The sequence below is a fragment of the Eupeodes corollae genome, chromosome 3, assembly GCF_945859685.1.
Source record: "Eupeodes corollae chromosome 3, idEupCoro1.1, whole genome shotgun sequence".
In the NCBI taxonomy this organism is placed as follows: Eukaryota; Metazoa; Arthropoda; class Insecta; order Diptera; family Syrphidae; genus Eupeodes; species Eupeodes corollae.
In genome coordinates this window covers 125,602,761-125,627,116 of record NC_079149.1, presented here as the reverse complement: position 1 = coordinate 125,627,116, position 24,356 = coordinate 125,602,761, and the positions used below count along the sequence as shown (strand labels likewise).

The following is a 24,356-nucleotide window of genomic DNA, read 5'->3' as shown; positions in this document are numbered from 1 at the left end:
TGTTCCATCATTTCCAAGAATCGTGGTCATTATAAAGCCATAAACTTCAAATGCCTTTCAACTCATTCAAGTTTCTCATCACCACATCCTTTTCATTTATTGCTAACAAAATAAACTATATTTTTAGCTATTTTCAAAAACAAATATATTTATTGAGTATGTACGTCTCGAGGTGAGAATTTCCAAATTTTCTCACGGTTCACTTTGAAAAGTCATAAAAATCCACCATCCATCCACCACCTGGCTCTGTTTCCACAACGAATAACATCCTTCTTCACCACCACGTCACTTCGTGCGTCGCTCGTTCGTCGTCATCACAAGCTCTGAGTAAGTAGGTATTCCCCAACGCATCGCCATGATTCCTCTCAACAACAACCTGCGTCTGCAGAAATATTTACGGTTTTTTTGGCCCGATTGCAAAAAAACATTAACTTTACTCCTTCCTCCCCCTCTTCTCCCTCCCAAAAACCAACAGACGGGAAAAGTACTATGACGTATAAAGTGATTTGTTTATACGAGGAAAAGATTTTCTGGCAAGAACTCATTACCATGCTGCCAAACAATTTCCACGCGCTTCGCTTACGCTTAACATAAACCTACTTCAAGAAGAAGAAGAAGATTTTTTTGGAACTTGGTCAGGAATCTTATTCTTGTCATTCTCGCCTCCCTCTCCATCATCAAATGACTGACTAAGATTGCTCATCAAACAAATATTTTATTTCTTTTTATTCAAATTGGCATCACATCCGTCGCGTTCGGTTGAGGATGAGGATGTGAGGACATTGCCATTAGTGAATCCGTCGTCATTTTGTTGCCATCAAGAGATGCGTCCTACTTGGCAGGAATAACAAACGACGACGCGACCGACGCACGACAACGTATTTGAAGTCGATGACATAGTGCGTGTGCCAGGGGATTCTTTCACTTTCGCATTTGGTTCCCTGTGATCCGAGAATGTAAACATTTTTTGGACAAAAATCAAAAAAATTATCATTTGTTTATCGGTTATGGTTTTTCTTACGCAGCAGCGCAGCAGCAGCAACGCATTCGTAGTATTTTTTTTTGTTAAGATTTTATGATTGCAAGAATTTATCACCGATGGAGTGTTGCCAACAAGTGTGTTTTATCTTTTGTATTCATGAGAGTTCTAAACTCAATTAAAATGGGGGGCGTGACTCGAAGATATACGCAACTTATGTACGTGTGTTCTTACAATAATTTTCAAACAAACACTTTTTTAAAAATATAGGTTTGAGGTTTAATACGAGCATACTCGAAACTCGTATAATCATAATGATGATGTTGTTGAGGAAGGTCGAGAATTAGAATTGGAAAAGTTCCAGTTTGTGAAATATGTTAATATATTTAGTATGCATTTGGTATTTAGAGATTTCGTATGCATCGTCGAACAACTTAGAAGGTCTTCTTTTGAAAATGCATGGTAAATTATGTGGACAGCACATATAACCTATGTCATCGCAGCTGCAGATGGTAATAAAGCATATGGCCTCTATTAATCGTAATCGTAGGATTGTAATTAATTGCGGTGTAATAAATCCAATGTCATCTGGTTATAATTATTTTACTCGCAAAGGTCTATGGGAAAGCTTTGGCGGATGTTAGGAACTTTATGGTAATTAAGGTTGATAAATAGGACACAAAGTCGAACCCAGTTCGATAATTTTTGCACCAAGGATGTCATTTAAGGTACTTTGTTCTAGAGGCATATTTTTTTGAATCTTTGGTGTGATTTTAGTTCCTTTATATTTTGATATTTATAATCCTGTACTCAAATCAGACTTATTTTGGTTTTTAAAGATGAATTTAAAATGGGATTGTAGCAGATCTTATTTAAAATTACTATTTTCCTCTGTTTTATTTTTTTACTTTTCATCTAGGTTAGGTCGGGATATTTGTAGCGTTTGAACATGTTTTACTAAACGTTATTTATTTTTTAATCGCAAGTGTTTCAGAAAAATTGCAAATTAAAAAAGAAATTCATCAATGATAATATTGAACTAATTTGCAGGTGGTTGCTTTGCTTATGCTTAGTGTTAAAATACAAAACAGTGGAATTGGGTTTATTTCCAGCCAAATGTAGTATAGACGAAAGTTGTTGCAAGGGATTTTAACACATATTCCTTTCAATATTGGATTTTAATTTACTTACAATTTTATACCACAAATTCAAAGGTACTTTTCCTTAATCAAAAAATTAAGTTTGATGAAACTTATTTTGAAAAATGGTTCAATAATTTCCCCTTTGGAAATTTGTCCTTGGTTAATCGTAATTTGCAAAGCAAAAGTGCAGAGTAAGGAGAAAAATCTTTGGTGAAACAGCGCCCTAATTTCATAGTACTTTTGCAGTTGTTTTAAGTAAAATCTGGCAAATGCGTATTTAAATTGTTTATAAAGTAAATTGTCCCTAAAGTAAATGTCACTGTTTAATTGTTCTAAGTTTTGGTAGTTTATTTTTTAAGAAATATAATTCTTCGACTAATCATTTCAATTCTTTCAATATACAATATTTTTATTTTTTTATTGTAGATCTTTGTGAATTTTCTTGTTTACTTTTTTATTTAAAAAAATAAAATGTGAACTGAATTTTCTTAAATATTTTAAAAGATATCAAAAGTATATAAATAAGGAAATAGAATGTTTTTGTTTTAAAATTTGTTGAACTGAAACATTTTTATAATATAAAAAATTAAAATTAGTTAAAAAATGTTTTTCATTTCATTTAATAACAAAACCATCCACCACATTTTGTTTAAAGTCCTTTCTACAGTCTCAGTGTGCTAAACAACCTTCTTAAAACAAAAAGAGCTTCTCTGTTTTAATGTTTTTTTTAGTAAAATTCATTTTTCATAATTAATTTTCAAGTATAATTTTAAAAGTCGTATACAATAGCAAAATAAAAAAGAGGCCAAACTCATAACTTTCTATCTCGGCTGTCGATTTGTCTTGCTTAAAAGTTTGTAGGTTTTCGTGTTAGGTTAAAAAAGTTGTTAAAAAAATTATTCTTAAAAAAATTAAAATTAATAAAAGAAATAATTTAGTTTGAAAATCTGGTTTTGTTAAATAGATTTTTAGTCCAATTAAGAAGCATTTCTTTAATTTTTACAAATTGGATAAACGAAATTATTCTGAGAAATATCAAGAACCAAACGTCAATTTTTACCAAATTTGCGTACTTTTTTTTGTAGAGTTTATTTAGGATATTTAAAAAAAAAACTGTTAACTAAAAAGAGTTTGAATAATATTAATTTTTAAATGATTTTTGAGTAGTAAGTTTTTATGAAGTTTATTATTGTTTTTTTGTTAGGTTTAAATTGTTTGCAAAAAAAACAGTATATAGATTTTCCTTAAAATTTTTTTCCAAATTTTGAAAACAATATTTCTTATAAGTAAAAATTAGTTGAAAATTATAATCTCAAATTCTTGAAAAGATATTCGAGTCGAAATTCAAATTTTTTTTAACAAAAGTTTATTGGATTTTTTTGGAGATAAAATCGTTTTGTATTCGTAAAATTTTAGAGTTAGCACATTTTTTCAGTTTTTTTTATTTATACAAAAACCGATAATTGTATTTTTTTCAAAAATATACTTGTTTGGTATCACGTTACAATGTATTATATAAAATTTAATTCAGTTCTCTAGCGTTTTTGGTTTATAAAATATTTAGGGTTAACCAAAATGTTCACCTTTTTTAAAAACTGCTATGGTAAAAAAGTCGCATACGCAATTTTCTTGAGAGCCCTTTCTGCCTTTCTATCTGTATAACAAAATTTATTTGAAGTCGGTATCTCTCCTGGTTCTTAAGATATGGACAATGAAAAAAAAACGTCGCGAACGTACGGACGTAAGAACGTACGTACACATGCACAGACATCGAGAAATGTCAAAATTTTCAATTTTACAAATCGGACCCATTACAATAACTTCCTATGGGAAGTTAAAAATCAATTGACCATTTTTCCAAAATACAAACAAAAATAAAATTTATTAACATTTTTTCTACGTGAAAATTTGGCAAGTTACAAAATAATTCAGATGCAAACTTTTATGGAACGAATTACGAATGGAAAGTTATCATAGTGTGCAGTTCGAAGTCTGTTTTTTTCTATGATTTTATTTGATTCTAAATTAAAATCATACCAAAATTCTTATCAAACATTTTTCAAACCATTAATTCTTACATTTATTTACATTTCAATAAGCAAAAAGGTCAATATATATATACTAGGATGCTAGGATTGTATTTCGTCGCGTTTGATTTGAACCTTTATTTTCTACTTAATTTTTTCTAACGATATAAATTTCTTAAAATTATGTACTTCTTAAAAACTGAACTAAAATGCTGAATGAAAAATTAAAAAAAATATATTACGTATACGCCGCAGTGTCCCAATAAAAACTGCTTTCGCAAAACTTCATTTATTCTATTTGTTATGTTTAAGTAGAGCAAGGTAAATCGTTTTTATTTTTTGTTAATTTCTACTCATCAATCAAAATAAAAAAGAAAATAGTGAATCGATGCCCCAAGGCATTCATATATTTCAATAAAATTAGCTTTTACTCATCTATCAGCTTCGAAACACTTGAGCAGTAATTGATAATTTAAACACATTCTATATATTTTCTACATAAAACTTAAGATTTTGTGTGATTTGAAAGTAAACAATGTATAAAATAATTTTTATGTTTTTTAAAGGAAAATATATCAAATTTATTCACAAGGTGCTTTGGTTTGTTATAAACTGTTGATCCTTTCCACATATTAATTAAATCCCCAAATTTACAGCAATTTGTCGTTTTTGGGTAATTTTAAATCCGATAAACAATTTTTAAATGCAGTTACTGTTTTCTGTTCAAGATTTTTGAAGATCTCCATGTTGCGCTTCGAGATCAAATTAAATTTAAATTGGATTTCAAATTGGGTCAACATCGTATACAAATTACCACAAAATCAGAATTACACTGGTTTTGACGTTTTCATTGAAATACTTGTTTTATATGAGTTTTTAAAATTTAAAAAAGTCGATAATGAGTAAAATGTTAATTCCTTTAGCCTTTCTCTTACCTTTAACGAACTTACCTCACATAAAAAACTAACTTTTCCAGTTCAAAAGAATTCAAAACATTAAAATTTGCATCACAATAAATGACAATAATTCCACTAAAAATCATTGATTCACGACCTCTCTCTTTAGTACTGGACGGACACAAACGATTACCGCAGTAATAAATAATCTCAAGCCTAAGTAAAAATGTCGCAAAACTTATGGTCTGTTCTTTTTATAAAATTTATATTTTATATTTTTTATATTTTTCTTCTTCACATAATGTAATGCAATTACGAATTGTCCAAGCAGAGCGCACTCATCGCTTTTCACTTTGTCTACAAACATAAGAAAAACAGGACTAACAAAAAAACAAACAATAACACTCCCGAAATTTGTTTTCACTTTGCGGTTTTATTTTTCTTAAATCTCATCCTCATAAAGGACCAAAAGGACATAACAAAGAAAAAATAATAATAATAAAGAACTACCCGTCTGAAGCATAAAAATCTGCCACAAAATTATGACTTAAAAAAAAGAAAACTAGGTATAAGCGCCACTGTCCACTTCCACTGGGATGGTGAGTGTCTCGCGCTATAAAGGACACTCTCACAACTTTGTTAGTCCTGATGCCTTCTACCCCCAACATCATCATCATCTCCAGGACTTCCTTATAATTTTATGATTTATTTACATATTTTTCTACTAAAGATGAAGGAGAATATTTTGTTTTTTGACTTTTCTGTATTTTGTTCAAGTTCAAACTTTCACCAATGCCAAATAAATTTCTAAGTCATAAGGAAACAAAATTTTAGCTTTCTACTTTGACCGCCTATGCACTTTGGGCTTCCAATTAATTTATCATTAAAAAATCTCAGGACCCAAAGGACTACACGAGAAAGATGCAAGCAATTAAGGATTACACTGAGATTAATTTCTTGGCATCTCAAGTGTGATTAAACTGCACAGTAAAATGTATAAAATAGACTTGTTTTGTGTTGTTAAAATTTATGACCCATTAAGGCAATTAACAATTAAAAAGTAGAAAGCAATCGTATATAATTAACAAAGAAAACAAACATACATTTTTCGCGTCCAAGGACTTTAAAGGATTTGCGAACAAAACAACTTAAAATTTGTTTTGTTTTCTTGCCAAAAATAAAAGGAGCAAACAGAAGCTTAGCAGCAGCAGCGGTGGCGGAGGATAACAAATCGTTGAAATTCCTTGAATATTCCAAAACTCTTCATCGTCGGAAGTCGGACACATCCACAATGAATTCTTTTTTTTTTGGTGTCGTATCTGCTTTATTGGTGACATTGATCGCCTGTTTTGGAAATTCACACAAATTCCACTTCCTTCTTTTAAAATGTTTCCAATAGTCCACCATTGTTTACACGAACACTCTTTCTGGCTCCTGGAGGATATCCTTTAAGGAAGAGTTGAAACTAAAAAACACAACTGGGAGAAAGAATTTTATGTTGAACATTTTTCTTGACTGCCCTCGTATGCTTTGTGTATCCTTTTTTTTAAAGGTTGTTTGAAACTTCTTTTTTGTTTCTACAGATCCTGAAGTAGTGGACATGGACAACCCGTTAACTGTTATTTTCACACTTCCGCTGTAGAAGGAAAAAAATAGATTGTGAAAAAGGCGACTCGGGCCATTCTGACTTTGTGTGTTTATTTATTATTCGTGATTTTCTATTAAATCGAATTCAAATTCTATTGAGATGGAAATAAATCCTTTCGAAACAAAGTGGAAGTAGGGGAAAAGCTGTAGCAATTAATTTAAATGCAGTCACGGCAAAGGAGGATATTCAGGGAAATTCGTTTCACTTTTTTTTATAAATGAGCCTTCAAGTTGAACATCTTCGAAACATATATTTTGATATCGGCTCGTTTTAACCCCTTTTTAAAGCATTTCAATGGCAACGGTAGCGGCGGCGTCTAATAAATATTATTCGTCCTTTGGCACCATATTTGTTATTTCCTTGTTTAATGTCTTTGTTTTCTTCTCCTGGTTTTTGTCTGCATGAGCTTAGCTTGCTTCTTAGAAATATGTTCTCGGTTGGATGCAGCTTTGTTATTTGATTTACTTCAGTTCTAGAATTATGGTGGCGAGGCAGTATATGTGATCATAAAATAACATTTAATAATATGTGGTTTTTACACTTGAATAAACAAAGATTTAGAGCTAAAAATTCAAAATAAAATAAATTCTCACTTCCACAAATTTACCCTCACTTCTCGACCCATGCTGTAAAATTCAGTTGATTTTGAAAATAGAAACTCATCATCACAATATCCAAAAACATTGATTCATTGAGGTGTATACATTAATACTTGGTAGTTTATCAACCAATTGAAACAATTTGACAATTTTTAAAATTGAAGCACTGTGGCGTATACTTACTTTTTTGGGTGCAATGTCTTGTGCTAATATTTGTGTTGCTTTTTAACTATTTTAAAAGAATTTTACAACTTTACATATTAAAAAAAAATAAACCCAAAAATAAGTCACTGAAATATCGAATATTTTTTGTATAAGGAAATTTAAAAAATTGATAACCTTTCAATATTGATTCAAAAAGTATATTTTGTTTGTATGTGCTTTTTGGATGGAATATGCGGATTGTGGTGTTTTTCAACAATTTTGAAATAATTTTACAAAAGCATGTCAAAAATGACTATTTTATTTTTGACCAAAATAAAACTTAAGAATCTTATGGCTTTAAATTTAATTTTTTAATTATATTTTAAATTTGCACAATTTAAAGTAAACATATTTTGTAACAATTTTTTCACAATAGTCTGGCATTATTTTCAAAATGAAACCAAAAAAGTTTTTTATTTTCTCAGTATATTTTAAATCTCAAAACATTTCGCATTGTTTTATAATAAAGTCAAAATAGTAATTATCTTAAATTTAATTATGTTGTTCAACTTTGACACTATGAATTTTAAAATTTTTTCAAAACAAATTCAAATTCGATGGTGTATTCCTCAAAGAAAAATTAAAAACGTAAATTTTTCTTCGAATTAATTGTTTTTAGTACATTGTTTGTGTTGATTACTTACATAAATTGAAAACGATGCCTTTTTACAAAAGAAACACAATTTTATATTGCGCAGTGTCGTATAATGCAACTATTTTTTTTATTTTGTTTTATTAACAATTTTGAATTTTTAAAAACAAATTTTATTTTATGTATTATTATTTTCACTGGAGAAATGATTTTCTAGCATATTTTCTTTATAAAATCCCTTCCGAATGCAACGTCTTTCGCAAAGATGGTCAAACTGGAGGAGGAGTTTTGTTGACTGTTCAATCAAATTTTACAAGTAGAGAAATTAGACTACCTTATAATTCTTTCGAAATTGATTAGATTTGTATTTGTGAACATCTATTTACTCAATATTTTAAATGTATTCATTTGGTGAGTCTCATATTAAAAATATTGTAGATATTGCTAATGATAAAGATGAAAATTATTATTTTGTAATTGTTGGTGATTTTAACTTGCCTAATATTAATTGGAAACTCTCAGACGATGAAAAGCAAATGTTTTCTTATAATGTTTAATGATTATGATCATTTTGTTATTGATAGTTTATCAGCCTTAAATATGTATCAAATCAACAATATTTCTAATTCTATTGGTCGTATTTTGGATTTAGTTTTTATTGATAACTGCCTTGAAACTCAATGTAATGAACCATATTATAAAATGTTAGAAAATAGCATTCATCACAATGCAGTTGAAAACGTTTTTAATTTTTCCATTTTTAATGAATCTACAAATCTAAAAAACTGATTATGATTCCATAAAAACTTTTTAAGCACAATAGATTGGTAGTAAGGATATTAAACAAGCTTTTACTCTGTACGGGACATTTAAGATTCAGTAGTTTCTTCTTACGTTCCTAAAAAAACTTCATTAAAAAATTCAAATAAATATATTTATATGGATTCTACTCTCACCTCCTAATGTGGATAAAGAGCTATTTAGTAGGTAGAAAATAGGTTGTCAAAATTGATAATGTGTTATCTAAGGAAATTATAAATTTTCCGGGTGTTCCTCAAGGTAGTCACCTTGGACCACTTCTGTTTATCATTTTTATTAATGACTTACCATTACATCTTTTTTTTCTAAATGTCTTCTTTTTACTGACAATTTGAAAATATTCAGTTCCATAAATTCACTTAACGATGCAAAAAAACTTCAAATTGATTTAAATAATTTATTTTATAATTATAAAGTTGAAAACGAAATTTTACAAAGACTTGATAGCCATAAGGATCTAGGCGTAATCTTCAAATCTAAAATAAATTTCTCAAATCACATAGACCATGCGATCTTAAAAGAAAACTCTATGCTAGGGTTTGTTTTTCAAAATTCAAAAGATTTCGAAGACCCCTATTCATTAGAAGCTCTTTATTCTAGTCTCGTCCGACCACATTTAGAATATTGTACTGTTATATGGAGTCACTTTACCGCATCTAGCATTTGTCGTATAGAAAAAGTTCAAAAAAGGTTCACAAAGTTTGCCTTATGAAAATATATGGTTATTCAAATGTTCCATCTTATGCGATAAGGTGTACTTTAATTGATCTTAAACGAAGAAGAAATTAAATTCAATACTTTTTGCTTTTGATGTCTTGAATTTTAATATTGACTTTCCAGTTTTGTTATCTACATTTTTTTATTTATGCGTCTTCTAGCAACTTACGCCCTCGTGATTGTGATTTTGTAAATGTTCGTTACCACAGTACTAGCTATGCTTAGTACTATTCTATCACAAGAGCTTGAATGGATTTTAATGAATATGAATTAGAAATTGATTTTAATATTAATATAAATGTTTTGCAACATAAATTAGTAAATTTGTTGTGATTTGAATGTTATATATAATTATTAGTCTAAATAGAGTGTATAACTTTTAAGACGAATAAATCAATAAATACAATCTGAAACTATTGGACAACTTTAACATTTTTGTTCCAAAAGTCAAAATTGATTCTGTTTGGCGAACATTTTATTAAAATTGATACACTGTAATACGTAATTTTTTGGGATCAATTTTGAAACCGTTGAAATGCACAGTGGCGTACACGTACTTTTGTTAATACGATTATTTATTAGAGCATATTTTGTTTTATTAATAGTTTTGACACTATTTGACAATTTTGTCATTTTCTAAATAAACCCAAATTTAATAATAATTAATTTTGAACATTTTTTTCAAAATATTTGTATAGGTACATACGAACATACATTTTAATTATTTTTTTTAATATATTTTACACAATTTATAAAAAGAGTGACAAATTAGAAAATTTTTCAAAGGAGGTTTAAAATGTGTTACTGTGGCGTATACGCTAAATACAAATACAAAATTTGAAATAATTTAAGAACTTTCGACATTTGGTTCCAATCAAAAGTTGAAATTGGTGCCCTGTTAGATATATTTTCTTTTTTCACTGGACAATCTTGGCAAAAAATAAAAACATGAATTTATTTTGAAAAGAAAGTCAATACTATAGTTTTACCCCTAAGTGTTTACTTTTTTGGGAATATTTTTCTTATAAGATAAGAAATCTGAAACAATTTAAAAACCTTATAATATTTGTATTTTAAAACAAAAGTCGAAATTGTTTCATCAACTGTTCGCTTTTTTCGAAAAGAAATTTAAAATCAAAGAATTTGAAAACGTAGCACCTAAAAATATTTTGTTTTATTTGCAATTTCAATAAAAATTGACAATTTTGCGTATTGTTGAAAATAAATCCAAATTTTATGAACCATTTGCGATTATGTACTTTTTATCTTGTTCTAGTATGTAGTGTTTTTCTCAACACTTTAGCAAGTATTTAGAAGGATATTTAAAATTAATACAATGATGTGGCTTATACTTTTTTTTTGGATAAATAAAACATATAAAATAATTTCACAAGAATTATTTTTTAGTATGTTTTAAGGATTTTAAAATATATTTTTTTTTAACAAAACCGAACAAAAGTTAACAACTTAGGAAATTTTGGTTTAAAGGAAAGGCAAAATCGATGCACTTTGGTGTAAACTTACTTTTTTCAACGCAATCATTTTGTTGATCATCTTTTATTTTATACAAAAATTTGATAGTTTTGATTTTTTTTTTAAACAAATCAAAAATTGATGTTCTTTGTCGAATTTGTCCCTTTTTTGATGCAATTATTTTAATATTTTAGAAAATTTCACTTTTTATTGATAATGACATAAAATTGGTACACTGTGGCGTATACGTATTTTTTCATTGCAATCATTTTTCTAGGCATACATTTTTTGAACCTAAGGTCTACATAAATTCACTGTGGCGTATGCTTACTTTTTTTTCAATTGAGTTTTTCTTTTTTGAGTAAATATTTTTTAATAACAATTTTAATACTATTTGATTCCCAAAACAACTTTAGCAAAGTCCTTCTTTCTGTCATCATGCAACAACCATCATTTGATTCATTTTCCTTTAAGTATACGCCCCCCATGGTTCTGCGTTGTGTGTCATTGTGAACGGAAACAGCAATCTGCACTCGTTCGCATATGAGGACATAAATTTTATCCCTAAAAAGGATGTCACAAAGTGAAATATATTTATTTAGTTTTATTAAAGAAAAAAACAACAAAAACACTATAAAATGAAATAGGAACACGAGATACACATGTCAGTATTGTTTGGCGGCATTAAAGTAGTCCTCTCGACCAGAGCCAAGAACTTTTACAACAACAAAACAACATCTCCGCGGCGCATTTTGACGCAATGCAACGTAGACAAGAGCCAACTTAGTGGATTGGGCCAAGTAAATATACAACAAAAAAAAAAACGATGAGAAGGCGCCAATTTGTCTGACTTCCTGAATCTTGGGGGATCTCTTGGCGTCCCCCGTTTATGATTTTCTACTCTTTAAAAGAATCAACTTTTGGGTGAAATTTGTATATTAGATACTAAGCCATCATAAAACGCCGAAATTTTGGACACTTCGTTTATTCGTTATTCTTTACTCACAGAGACAAATCCGAATGGAAGACTTTTGCCAAGAACTCAGCCAACAAAAAGACAATGAACAGCCAAATAAAATTCAGAGAATTTTGGCACAAGTCACTGGAAGCTATATCACAAGCAACATCATTTACACCAACAACACTTATCTAATTTTTGGCCACTTTCCTGAATTTAATTCAGGCCGGTTGGTGGTGGGTCGGTCGGTCTATCCAATGAGTGAGTGACGAAGTGGTGATGACAAATATATACCTACCTACGTGGGATTCTCACGACGTCGTCGTATCTTATAATGCGTAAGCTTCTTGGCTGTCTGGGTACGGCATTTTCTGGGGTCTAGGTAGAACCATATATCCAACACACTTTACTTTTGTATTTGGTTTTATGAGGCGTGTGCCTTTCTGGCTGCATTCGTTAAATTTCTTGGCATTATCCTTAAAAGATTTAGCATCGCCACCGCCATTGCTTCGTCATAGTCAGAATCTCAGAATCTATCGATGGATTATTGTGAATGAACGCACTCAATGGTCGAGTTGAGTTGTGATGTGAACAGCTGATTACGGAAATGGTTGCCAGTTGATATTTTGCCCAGAAACAAAATAAAAGAGGCTTTTTACGGAACAGGTGGTTAACTGGCACAATTTATTTGTGTTTTATTTTATATTTAATTTATTTCGATTTTGTTTTTATTTTAGTCATCAGCATCATAATCGTACCGCTTTTTTGAGGGGGATCTCAATTTCAATCAAATTGAAGGTCATCTTGGGACATTGACACTAGGAAGAAATTTATTGGCCAGAAGCTATAGTTATTTAATTTGGCTGAGAACTAAATGCATGCTTATTGGCAGTGGCCTATGATAATAATGTACATTTTTTGACATTAGATGTTAGGCAAAAGTATATTTTTTTGAAAATGGACAACAAAGAAAAAAATGTTTATTTTCAGTTAAAAATTTTACAAAATGTAAACTTTCATGGTGCCATTTATGATGGTTTGTATCCACATTTTTCCAAATGCAAATTAGGTCAACACAAGAGTCGTCGCACTTGGAAAAAAAAATATTCAAACACATTTTCGAGCATTTGTTTTACCTGTCATATCGGTCACACAAGTGACACTTGACAATTGACTTCTACGCAAAAGAAATGCTTTTAATAAATAAATGTCGCCCCAAACCAATACAAACAAAAATAAACAATTTGTCAATTAAAATAAAGCTACGTATGTACACACATACATACATATGTACAGACGAATGTTAAATCACAATATTGTCTGATCAGTCTGTGTCTTGACAATAACTGACATTTAGCTGACAGAAGCCAAATGGCTCGTTTGGCATATTTTGATCAAAAATGTTTGCAAATTGTTGTAAGTTGAATCAATTTTATGCTTACCAAAAAGAAATATTCTAAAGTTCTTGAAAATGGCAGCAGTTAATTTTTTGACAATTTAATCACACAAAATTGTATATCCACACGATTTGGGAACAGTTCTGAGAATTAGTAAAATGCTTAGAAATTTATATACATTTTATAAAATTAAACAAATTATTTATGTAGAATTATGAAAGTTTTCCAGTCATAATTAAAAATATTTGTTATTCTCTGGACTTTCACTGGCATACCTTATGTACTGCTTTGATAATGACATTTAAAGCATCTGACTTTTAAAAATGCTTCTCTTATTCTTAGCTAATTCCAATATTTTGGTATCCATGAATTTCTGACAGAAGAGCTGATCCAACACATGGTTGAATTTCAAGAAATTTAAAAATTGATTTCAGCTTTTTTTATTTGTTGGTAAACAAAAAAAAAAACAAAATGTTAGTTAAACTTGTATTTGAGGATGTTTTGTACATAAAGAAGATGCAGAAGCTATTTGCCTCCGAATTTTAGAGGGTGATTATGATCTATTTTTTTACTTCAAAATTGACTTATTTTGTTCTCGTTTTGCAGATGACCAATTTACTAAGTCTTACCTCCAGTTGAAAGTTGTTTTTATTTTTTGACAGCTATGGCAATACAGCTTTCCAACTCGTTCAACAAGGTATTCAAAAATCCACGTATCCAAGATACAGTATACGCAGCAAATGTAAAACTCTAACAACGCGGTTTCCATTTTAAATGTCAGCTGTCAAATTGTTTCTCTTAGGATATGTTAACACCTAACTTACTTAAATTCAGATTTTGCAATCACTTAAAATTAAAAAAAAGTTGTTGAAACATAAAACAAAGGTTGTTTTTTTATAAGAATTTGAATTAAAGTTAACGCTAAAGTTAACGCTATTTTTAAAATCCGTCCATTTTCCAAATTCAATTTGTTTCATTGAGATCCTGGTGCTGGTTCCAAGTCCAATGAAGTACTATTACCTGTTAATGGAGCAATATGTTCAACTCCTAGATTTTTAGCTACATAAGTGGCGTGAGTTTGAAGGACAATTGGTGCTGGTTGTGGAATATAATAAATCAAGAATAGGTAATTGGAAGAACCAATCCAGGTATTAAGGTATCAACAGAGGGTGCTACCAGTGATGAACGGGAAACTTTGACGATTTTGTTGTTTTCATATGTGTTGAATCAGGAATCAATCTGGAGCTTGTTCTTAATTGATTGAAGACGAAGAGATGAAATATCCATTAAGGGAGGCAATATGTTCAGAACCATAAGTTTTTGCAACATAAGAAGCTTGAGGAGATAAATCAATGAGAGGTGTATTGTAGAGTGGGACGGGTGATTGAGCTGAAGCTGAAACGGCAACTGAACTTGGACTAAAAAGAGGTCTACTCAAAATACATATTAAAAATTGATTCGTTCCAAAAAAAATTACTTTATTGTCTATTGGAAAATTATAAAGACTATCAGATCAAAGTTTTGACAGATTGAAGAAGAAATGTAAACGTGTTAAATTTAAAAAGTTACAAACTGCATTCATCAAAATGGTTATATAGATTTTTTTAAGATTAATTATTTTGACGTTTCATCACGTTAACTATAAAAGACGTTTGTATGGTTCTTGATCAAAAACAAATCAATAAATAAAGAAATGTAAATAAAAAAGTATTCACTGCTTACGTCACATCATTTTCGCTTTCGCTTCAAATTGATGTTTAAAAAAAAGTACAGCTGATAATTTTTTTAATAAGTGTGAGCGGTATTTAAGGATTATTCACACTTAAACGACCAGCACAACGACCATATCCAACTTGACATTTCTTTCAAATGGCTTGTTTTTTTTTGCATTACAGATTCTCAACAAAGACTTGAATAAAATTTTTAATTTAGAACATAGCGAACATTTTATTTTTTGAAGTGTGGATGGTATGTGGAAAGGAATGTGGAATTGAGTTTGACAGTTCATTGGAATCAGATTGCAAATCACGACGATTGACTTAAGCACTATTCACATGAGCACGACCAACGACCAACGAATGAACGAATATTCGTCGATTTTGACGTTTCTTTCACATGAGAGTTTTTTTAATTCGTCGCGAATAAAGCCACAGCCGAACACCATTCACCACCAAAACCAAAACAAGAACGATTTTTTAGGTTAAGTACGCGCGATTATTTTATTCGTTGCGGGTGTGGATGATGTGGAACGCGAATAAAGTTTGACAGTTCGTATCAACTATAATTTTTTTCGCGACGAATAAATTTGTTTTCTTAAATTTATTAATATATTATGTTTAAAAGTAAAAGAATGTATCGTAAATCAAATAGAAACAATATTGCCATCGTTTTGTTAAGAATTTGTGTGGAAATATGTCTTCAAACGTATATAAACTCACATTTTGTAATTCATTCGTCGTTCGTTAGTCGCGCTCATGTGAATACTACTTTACTTAAGATTAAAGCACCTTGCACATGAGCTACAAACTGCGAACTGTAGATGTTCTCATATTTTGACTTTTTTTTACATGAGCTTTATTTCCATTCGATGACAGCAGCGAATTGAATTACCCTTTTTTCCATATTATTTTCAACCATGATCTTTCACGGAAAAACAAAACAAGAGTGGAATAATGTTGAGGTTATGTTGCTCGCGAACAATATATTCGTTGCAGTGTGGATGGTATGTGGAACGCGAATAGAGTTTTGACAAAATTTTCCTGTTTTCAAGAATAAAATGAAAATTTTATTGTCCTAACAATAGCGTCAATAATTGGTTTCTTATAGTTAAAATGTGTTTTTGTTTGAAATTGACCTTTTAAAATATGTTCAATCACGTTTGTTCGTCCATTCGTTGTTCGCTCTCGTGTGCAAGGCCCTTAATTCATTCACTCGTTGGTCGTTGGTCGTTGGTCGCTTTCGTGTGAATAGTTCTTAAATGATGAAACGTCAAAATGAAAAAAAATTAGGCACAGTTTGGGTCATATTTTTTAGTTCTAAGTAACTTTTTGTTATTTTGATTAATACTAAAATGATAAAAAAAAAAACGTAATGACAAATAAATAAATTGGGTGGCGCAACAGCCCATTTAGATTTAGGGCTCTCAACCATTCCTGTGTGCGAATAATGTTGTCAGGAATGGAGGGGAATTTGTCAATTTCTCGCAAGAGGCAGTACCCGTGAAAAGACTTTAGATGGCATAGGCAGGGATTGAACCCAAGACCGTAATGACAGCCAAAGGTTTTTTCGAAGATATTTATGAACCGATTTAAATTCTTTTTTTAGGAGTTCTAATATTCAATAAAAAATATCAAACATTTTTGCATGAAGTTAATAATAAATATTTTGAACAAGGTGTTGTTAACCGTCACCGTCTTGAAGCATGATATTTTCGAATTTCCCATGAAAATATAATTCGAAATTTTTATCGTTGTCAATTTTTCATCAAGTTCCTCAAGGATTTTTCCATCATTTTATTCTTTTAATTACAAACGACCTCATCAACATTTTGTGACTTTCTTCAAAATAACGACGTAAAATTTACATTTAATTTACTTATTTTATTTTTACAATGGAAAATTTCCTCATTTTTTTGTATGTATGTTTTTTGTTACTAAAATAAAATTTATTATTCTTTCTTTGACATTGCCGAAGTGCTTTTTGTATCTAAAGTGTACATCTTGAATTTCATTACATTTTTGTATTTCTCTTATTTTCATTATATTTAGTCTGCGTCAATTGAGAGTAAAATTCTAAAATAAGATTTTTGTGCATCCAACCAAACATCTCAAAAACGGCAAAGAGCATGATGCAAATTTCAAAAAACATCTTCTCGAAATCTAATTAAATTTCGTCGCCGCAAACGTTGGTTTTTCATTTTTGTCGTTGCTCGTCGCGTGCGTCGCTTCTGTCAGGCGGTTTTGGTGATTAGATGATGTAACCTTTTGGTTGATGTTCAGACTTTCTCTAATTTTATCGTGTACTTGCTGTTGTAGGTATAAAAAGATACAAACAAACGCAAATTAATCTCATGGTTTGACTCACAAATGAGGATCTACGGCCACAGCAGCAGCCGGTTCTGTCGGTTGCGGCCGTTCTGATCATGAAGTCAAAACATGGATCGCCAGTGCCACAAAAGAAGCACAAAAAGGCTACAACTATTTCTGAGCTCTATCTATCCTGACATAGTACGTCCGTCTTTGCGTTTGGTTTTCTGGGAGACGACAAAAATAGGAGAAAGCGCCTAGCTTCTCCTCCCACCGTATTCTTCATCCCTTTTATCCCACTTTAACAAATTAATCGCGCCATCTTTCGTCTATTTGTCGTAAATTCGGCCACAGAAGATTCGAGAGACGTTTTTATCTGGCCCAGGCCGCTGAGAGAAAGACGCGCGATTTATTTTAGTAATTTACGTTCTATTCTGTTTTCATCGAGGATGAGATCGAGCATCGAGGTGCTGCCGGCCTCATCCACCGCTCCACCATGCCGCCGCGCCGCCTAGCCTTGTGCTTATGCATCGTTAACCCAATATACGTAATCTCATGTTCTACGTATATAGGAGTGAAAGTTTATATATACATTAGGGTGGGTCAAAATGTCATTTTTTTAGATTTTATAAAGGATCAGCGATGCAAAATGTTTTAAATGATTTTGATTAAGTTGTCTTGATTGCGAATCCCGCCTTATAAGTTTTCTTTTAGATGCGGTTTGCAAAATATGCCTCTTGAAAAATATCACATCAGTTTTTTTCAAAATATGATCTTGAAAAATGTAAAAGAAAACCGAAACGCTGTTTTTAAGGTAAAACATAGTCCTTAACAATAAATTGGTTTTTGCTTTTGAAAAGTAAAATTATTTGTCTTCTAGATCAGTTTCAGATTTACATAGTTTCAGACTAATTCAATATCTTACTTAGTTTCTAGAACTTCTCATTGGTTATGAGTCTTTATTTGAAGTTTTGAGAAAACCTTGAATTTAATGCTTTCACTTTTAGTGTCAATTTCAAACCTGAATTAAGATTCTAAAAATAAACGTGTTCAATATTAATTTTATGTTTTTGTCAGTATATTTCAAAAAACTTTATGTGAAAGCCTTGTTTGAAAGTTGAATTTGGTACAAAAAGAAAAATTACAACTAACAAGTTTCTTATTTTTTTTTGTTGTTAAAAAACGGTTCAGCACAAATGGATAAGCTTTTCCTTAAGATTTTTGTAAAACAGGTTAGGATTTATAAAGATTTTTTTAAAATTTTATGAAGCACTATGAATTTAAACTAAAAATAGAATTATAGGTTTTGAAAACCATCTCCAATTTTGTTTTTTTTTTTTGAAAAATTCCCAAAAAGTCTTATATGTGTGGTTTTTCGAGTTTTAAAAAGTTATATCTCAAAAACCTGACGTGACAGAGTGATTTTGGAATCAAATTTGAATTAATATGTTTGTTAACCACCCTAATATACATAAATAGATACATTTGCCTTGTATTTACTTATTTTGAAATTTAAAAAATACCTAAACATCGGACAGACACTGAGTTATATGCATTAGTATCCACATATGTATTGTATACTCCTTTAGGTACCTATAGCATTTTCTTAGACTGATAGTAAGAAAGATCAACTTGTGTCTATAGGAGGAGGGAGGAGGTGTGTATGTTGATCCATTCTAAAGGGAGCAACGAGCGAAGGGAAGGGATGTATTTATTTATTCAGTCTCAATTTATTTCTATTTTTTGATTTTTGTTTTTGTTTATTTCTTACACACATAGACAAAATTTTACAATTTTCTTTCTATACAATTTAGAATTCTGTATTTGTATTTAAATAATTGTTTAAATTTTGTTTTGTTTATAATTAAGTTACGTAATATTGATTTTGGCCTTAAGTGATTTAGGAAAGTAATTGAAAATAATTCTTCCTACCTTCTAATGATAAACCTTGAAGTTTGATTTATAAAAGTTTCATTTTCAAATAGTAACAACAAAATGTAAAGTACTTTTTTTAACTTGTCCAATATGACTTATGTCGTTCTTATTCAGCAATCTGGAAGCCTTCTAGACTCTTTTTAATTGTTCTCGTGAGAAATAATGATAGTTTTGATTTTGGAAACAAGAAGTCAGAAGCACTTAGTAACTTAACCGTCAAACTTGACAGTTGTCCTTTTTAGTGCAAAGTGATTTTTGTTTAACAGAATGTCATTCTTGACAGTTGCCATTTTCTGGTCAATTACACCGAACTTCAAAATAATAACAAAGTAGTGGCTTTTTGTTTCCTCTCATTGGAGACAGATTCCAGATTTGAAAATGACATTAGAGTTCTATTTGTGAATTGATAGAAATGGTGATGGAAGTTTTTCGTGAGAAGAGAATTACTATTTTTTAAGCTCACACTCAAATTTTACGGACAGGTAGTCTATACCTCCTTAAAAACTATTTACAACATCTCTCAGACGAAGTATGTAAGACATTCGCCAATAGCACAATTTTATAAAATTTTGAAATCATATTATAATTTAATGATTTTGTGGTTTCCTGATTGAGAGCTGTCAATTCAAGATAATGATTGCGTTTAATCTCGGTTTGGGTTATTCTGGATATGTGGATACCTTATTGAACAAGTTGAATGGCTAAATTGGCTGCGTTCAACCTCAGAAAGATAGGGTATACGGATAACTTTTGGTTAGTGGTTTACGTTTAAAATAACTGCTGATCAAAAACAGCCGAGAAGTCAGAAAAGGAATCCAAAGGTATCTAAGAATTTTTGGGGTATGTAGTGATCTGACAGAACAGCTGATTCAACACATGTTTACATTTCAAGAAACTTGAAAATACAAATAGTTGAAGTTGTATGTGAGGATATTGTGTACATAATAGACGATGAAGATAGGTTAGGATAGTTTTCTGTTTAAAGTAAATCGTTTTAAACTGGAGATTTCATAAGTAAATTATTAATTAAGGATATTTCTTATTTATTACATTTTTAAACACCTATTAATTCATCATCGTCCGACGTATCAATTGAATTATCCGTTAAATGTTTTATTCTACAACAATTTTGACTTCGAAGCTTAAATGTTTCTTTGCTTTTTGTGAACAAAGTTTGAGCTCAAAGTTATTTTTATTTTTTGACAGCTATCTCAATACAACTATTCAACTCGTTCAACAAGGTATCTAAGAATCCACCTTTCCAAGATACCCTATCCAACACGAGATTGAACGCAGCCATTGAGAAAACTGACAGGAATAAAACATCTTTCAGCTGATCAAAAAGAAAACAAAAACTTACATTTCTAAGCCAAAAATTATTGAATATAATAACATTTTTAATGGATTTTTACTAAAAAAGCATTCGAATTTGAAATCAATTTTGAAGTTTCCTCAAAATCACTTCTAGGCGATTTATTTTGCCATCTCGTCATTAATTCAAAACTTCTATTGATAACTCCAAAAATAAGGAGAAAGAATTCAAAGTTTTTAAATTAAAATAAAAAAATGTTTATCTAGATATAAAGTCTTTTTTCTTTTTCGTTAAAAACTCTACTGTCTACTGAACAAAGTCCACCTTGAAAGTCAAAGTTTATTTCAGCACTTAATTGACATTTGTGATTTCTTTAGATCAAAAATCAAATTTTAAAAATAAAAAAAAAACATATTGACTTTGCCCGTTTAAACACCGTTTTGTTAATAATTAAATGGAAAAGACAAATATGAATACATTTGTAAAAACTTTCCAGAGCAACCAGCTTAAACCATCATATCATTGTTTTGACATTTTTTCTCATTGCACACGCCTGACATTTGCAATAAGTTCAGCCCTTAACTCAGAACGATCGGTTTTATTCTTCTTAGCTCATTGGGCAAACAAAACTAGTTTCACTTTTAAGCTCTGAGTGCACTTAACACTTTAGAAAAAAAGTTCTCTCATTTTGAAGTTTTATAATGGTATCTCCTTCGTACTTGACAGTTAAAGATGTAAAGAAAGTGAGGCCGGCATTTTTAAATTTTATCAAAAATAAGTGAGGATTGTGATGAAATTTCAAAATGAGTCACCTTAAGATGTCAATATAAACACCGCCATTGGTTATGTCTTAATGTCAGAAACCATTGAAGAAAAGAATTTTTTTTTCAAAATATTTGTAAAATATTCTGTTGTCAAACAGACATATTTTATGACTGTCAACAGCTGCCAGGAGCACTTTATTTTATACTTTTGAAAATCGTTTTTACCAACCACCTAAGACAATTAAATTGTATTATTCAACCACAAACATCGCGTTTTGTCAGAAGTTTAGATCCTGGATCATTTTTAACCTCAAAATGTCAAATTCATACAACAGTATTGGATTCAAGAGGGATTGGGATCAAAATTGACATAATAATATAAACTTATGTAACTTGAAATATTTGATTTTTAGTATATTTTGATAAATCTTTATTAAACCAGAACAACAGAAACTCAAACCAGCCTAAATTTATATTAGGTGTGTTTCTTTATGATATTCAGTTACTTTCTGTGTCTCGTAGCCTAAAATTTACATGTCAACTTTGATGATTCAATTCAGATTCGAGGGAGGTTGAAATACGTAAATTGCATTATATTATGAATCAAAAATTATGGAAACATTGAAACGAATTGGACCTAAGTCTATTTTAAAAAATATTTGTTTATTAACAACAAAATAACGCCAAGTAATGACATATGTCAGTTTTAAAATTTGACACTAGATACTACAAAATTTTTAAAAGTAGACGAAGCAGTAAAACAAAAATCCATAAAGACTGTTTTCTCAAGTTGCTCAATTGCCTAAAATAATAGAAGAATTGAACCACATATATTTTTGTGTAGCTATATTATATTTATTTATTTTGACATAATCATTAAAAAATTAAAAACACACTCACTACAATATTTTTTCTTTCTTTCTTTTTCTTATTTCAGAATCAATGCAGCCGAATGACTCCGACAAAAATACAAGGCATTCATTTGCCAATGAATTTATCCAAATCTCCTGCCAACTTCATTGGCTGCTTTCTGGGCCTGACCAACCCTACAGCAGTAGCAACAACAAAAAACCGATGCGCACAAAAATGCATTTCAACAACCATCCCAAAAACACCACTTCCATCGTGCCGTGCTGAGGACTCACGCGTACTTGTGGACGATGATGATGTCTCGAAGCGCAAGAGTCCACATTCCACATACGCCTGACTCTTCAGCATTCTATATACGTGGCAGTGGTTAGCATTGGACAGAAGTTTTGTGCATTTTTGTTGTTCGTCGGCGTCGCCTTTGAATTGAATTTGGCAGGACATTTCGATAGAGGGATAGAGCGAGAAACACCTAGTGTATAAGTTGTAGAAGGAGAAGGATTTTGGAGGGACACACAATAATGCAGTTCACCTATTGGATGCAAGAACCAGAGAGGGTTATTTTGTTGTGTTGTTAACCGAACAAAACGAACCAACCCTTAGCTACTTGAATTTAATTAACCAACATATGTACAATTGTGGAAGTCCTTTCTTATGAATATGTATACCAAAGGAGTCACTTTATGCTGCATTATAATTTGCGATAGAAATAACAGTTTTATATATTTTTATTTGGCAAGATTCAAGGCTCCACAGCACTGGATGATAGTTTTTGTTTAGCAGACTAAGACAAAGTCTCCAGCCTAAGGACTCCTTATTAGCTGCATTTTATTTTTTCTATAGATTATTTAATTTTTATTTTTTTAATTTGAAATAATGTAAATATTGCAAATAATTATTATAAAAACAAATACAATTACCAAAACAAAATCAAGTGTTTTTTGGTTCCAACAAAAAATAAAAGTCCACATAAATAAAAAAACAAATTAAATAAATTGAATAAATTTATTTGTAATAAATTAATTTTAAACTTAAGATTTATCAAATAAATTGATAATGTTACATAATTATATATATTAGAAACATACATAATGATTATACAAAAAAATAAATAAAAAATAAAGTTTTTAGCTACACCAGCGGAACAAAAAACATGGAGTTTTATTTTTAATGGAAAGAGTAGTAGTATTAACTACCAAAGGACACGGGTTTTCAAGACATTGAGTCAACGAATGTAAGGCCAAATGGTCAAACCTCCGCACAGCCTTCAATTCTAACGTTGACAAATGGATATAAAATTGTCGATTCTCAGCGTATTGGATGCTACTGGAAGACTTTTGAAAGTTCGGTCAATATCGGAAGATCTTTCAATAGTGTATACTCAGCTTAAACTCTTAACCACTTTGAATATTTGATCGTTCTCGTTGTACATGTCCATACTGTTAACATTTTACACATAAAATAATGATTCTAATTTCAAATATTCGCAAAAATTAAGCGGAATCCCTTACATGTCTAACTAATTTGTAAAAGACAAATGTCATAATTTCGCATATTGCCGAGAAATGTCTAAAATATGTCTTAAATCTTGGTCTTACATTTTGGGTTAGTTCAATGAATCTTATTTTAATTCCTTAGTTGATACATAAGACCTGGCTATTCTTATTTTTTTTGAACGCATCTATGTACCCATCACTACTTGAAGCATAAGATCTCAACTAAAAAGAGATTTTTGTAGAAAAAGTATCAGTTACAAAAAAAAGTTTTAAAACCCGCAAAACTTAGTAAAACCGTGTTTTATAGATCAAAGGATCTGCTTTTTTAAAGCAATAATATAATGAACACGTTAAAAGATTTTTAACCAATTTCTATTTAAATAAAATATGAAAGAAAACACAATTTCATTTAGTTTCGATTGATGTAACAGCCACTTAATTTTGAATAAACAAACACATTGAGTGATAAATTTAAATAGAATACTTTTAGGAGCTATTGGTTTTTG

General features: G+C 30.2%; 1 long non-coding RNA gene across 1 annotated transcript in view; it reads left to right on the top strand.

Annotated features, from left to right (window-relative positions):
* The window catches only part of LOC129952840 (uncharacterized), a 30,988-nt gene extending 7,805 nt beyond the window's left edge, over positions 1 to 23,183 (top strand). Inside the window, exon 2 of the long non-coding RNA XR_008782399.1 lies at positions 22,425 to 23,183. This is a non-coding gene — a long non-coding RNA (uncharacterized LOC129952840). The remainder of the gene's footprint in view (positions 1 to 22,424) is intronic.
* Positions 23,184 to 24,356: the final 1,173 nt, after the last annotated feature.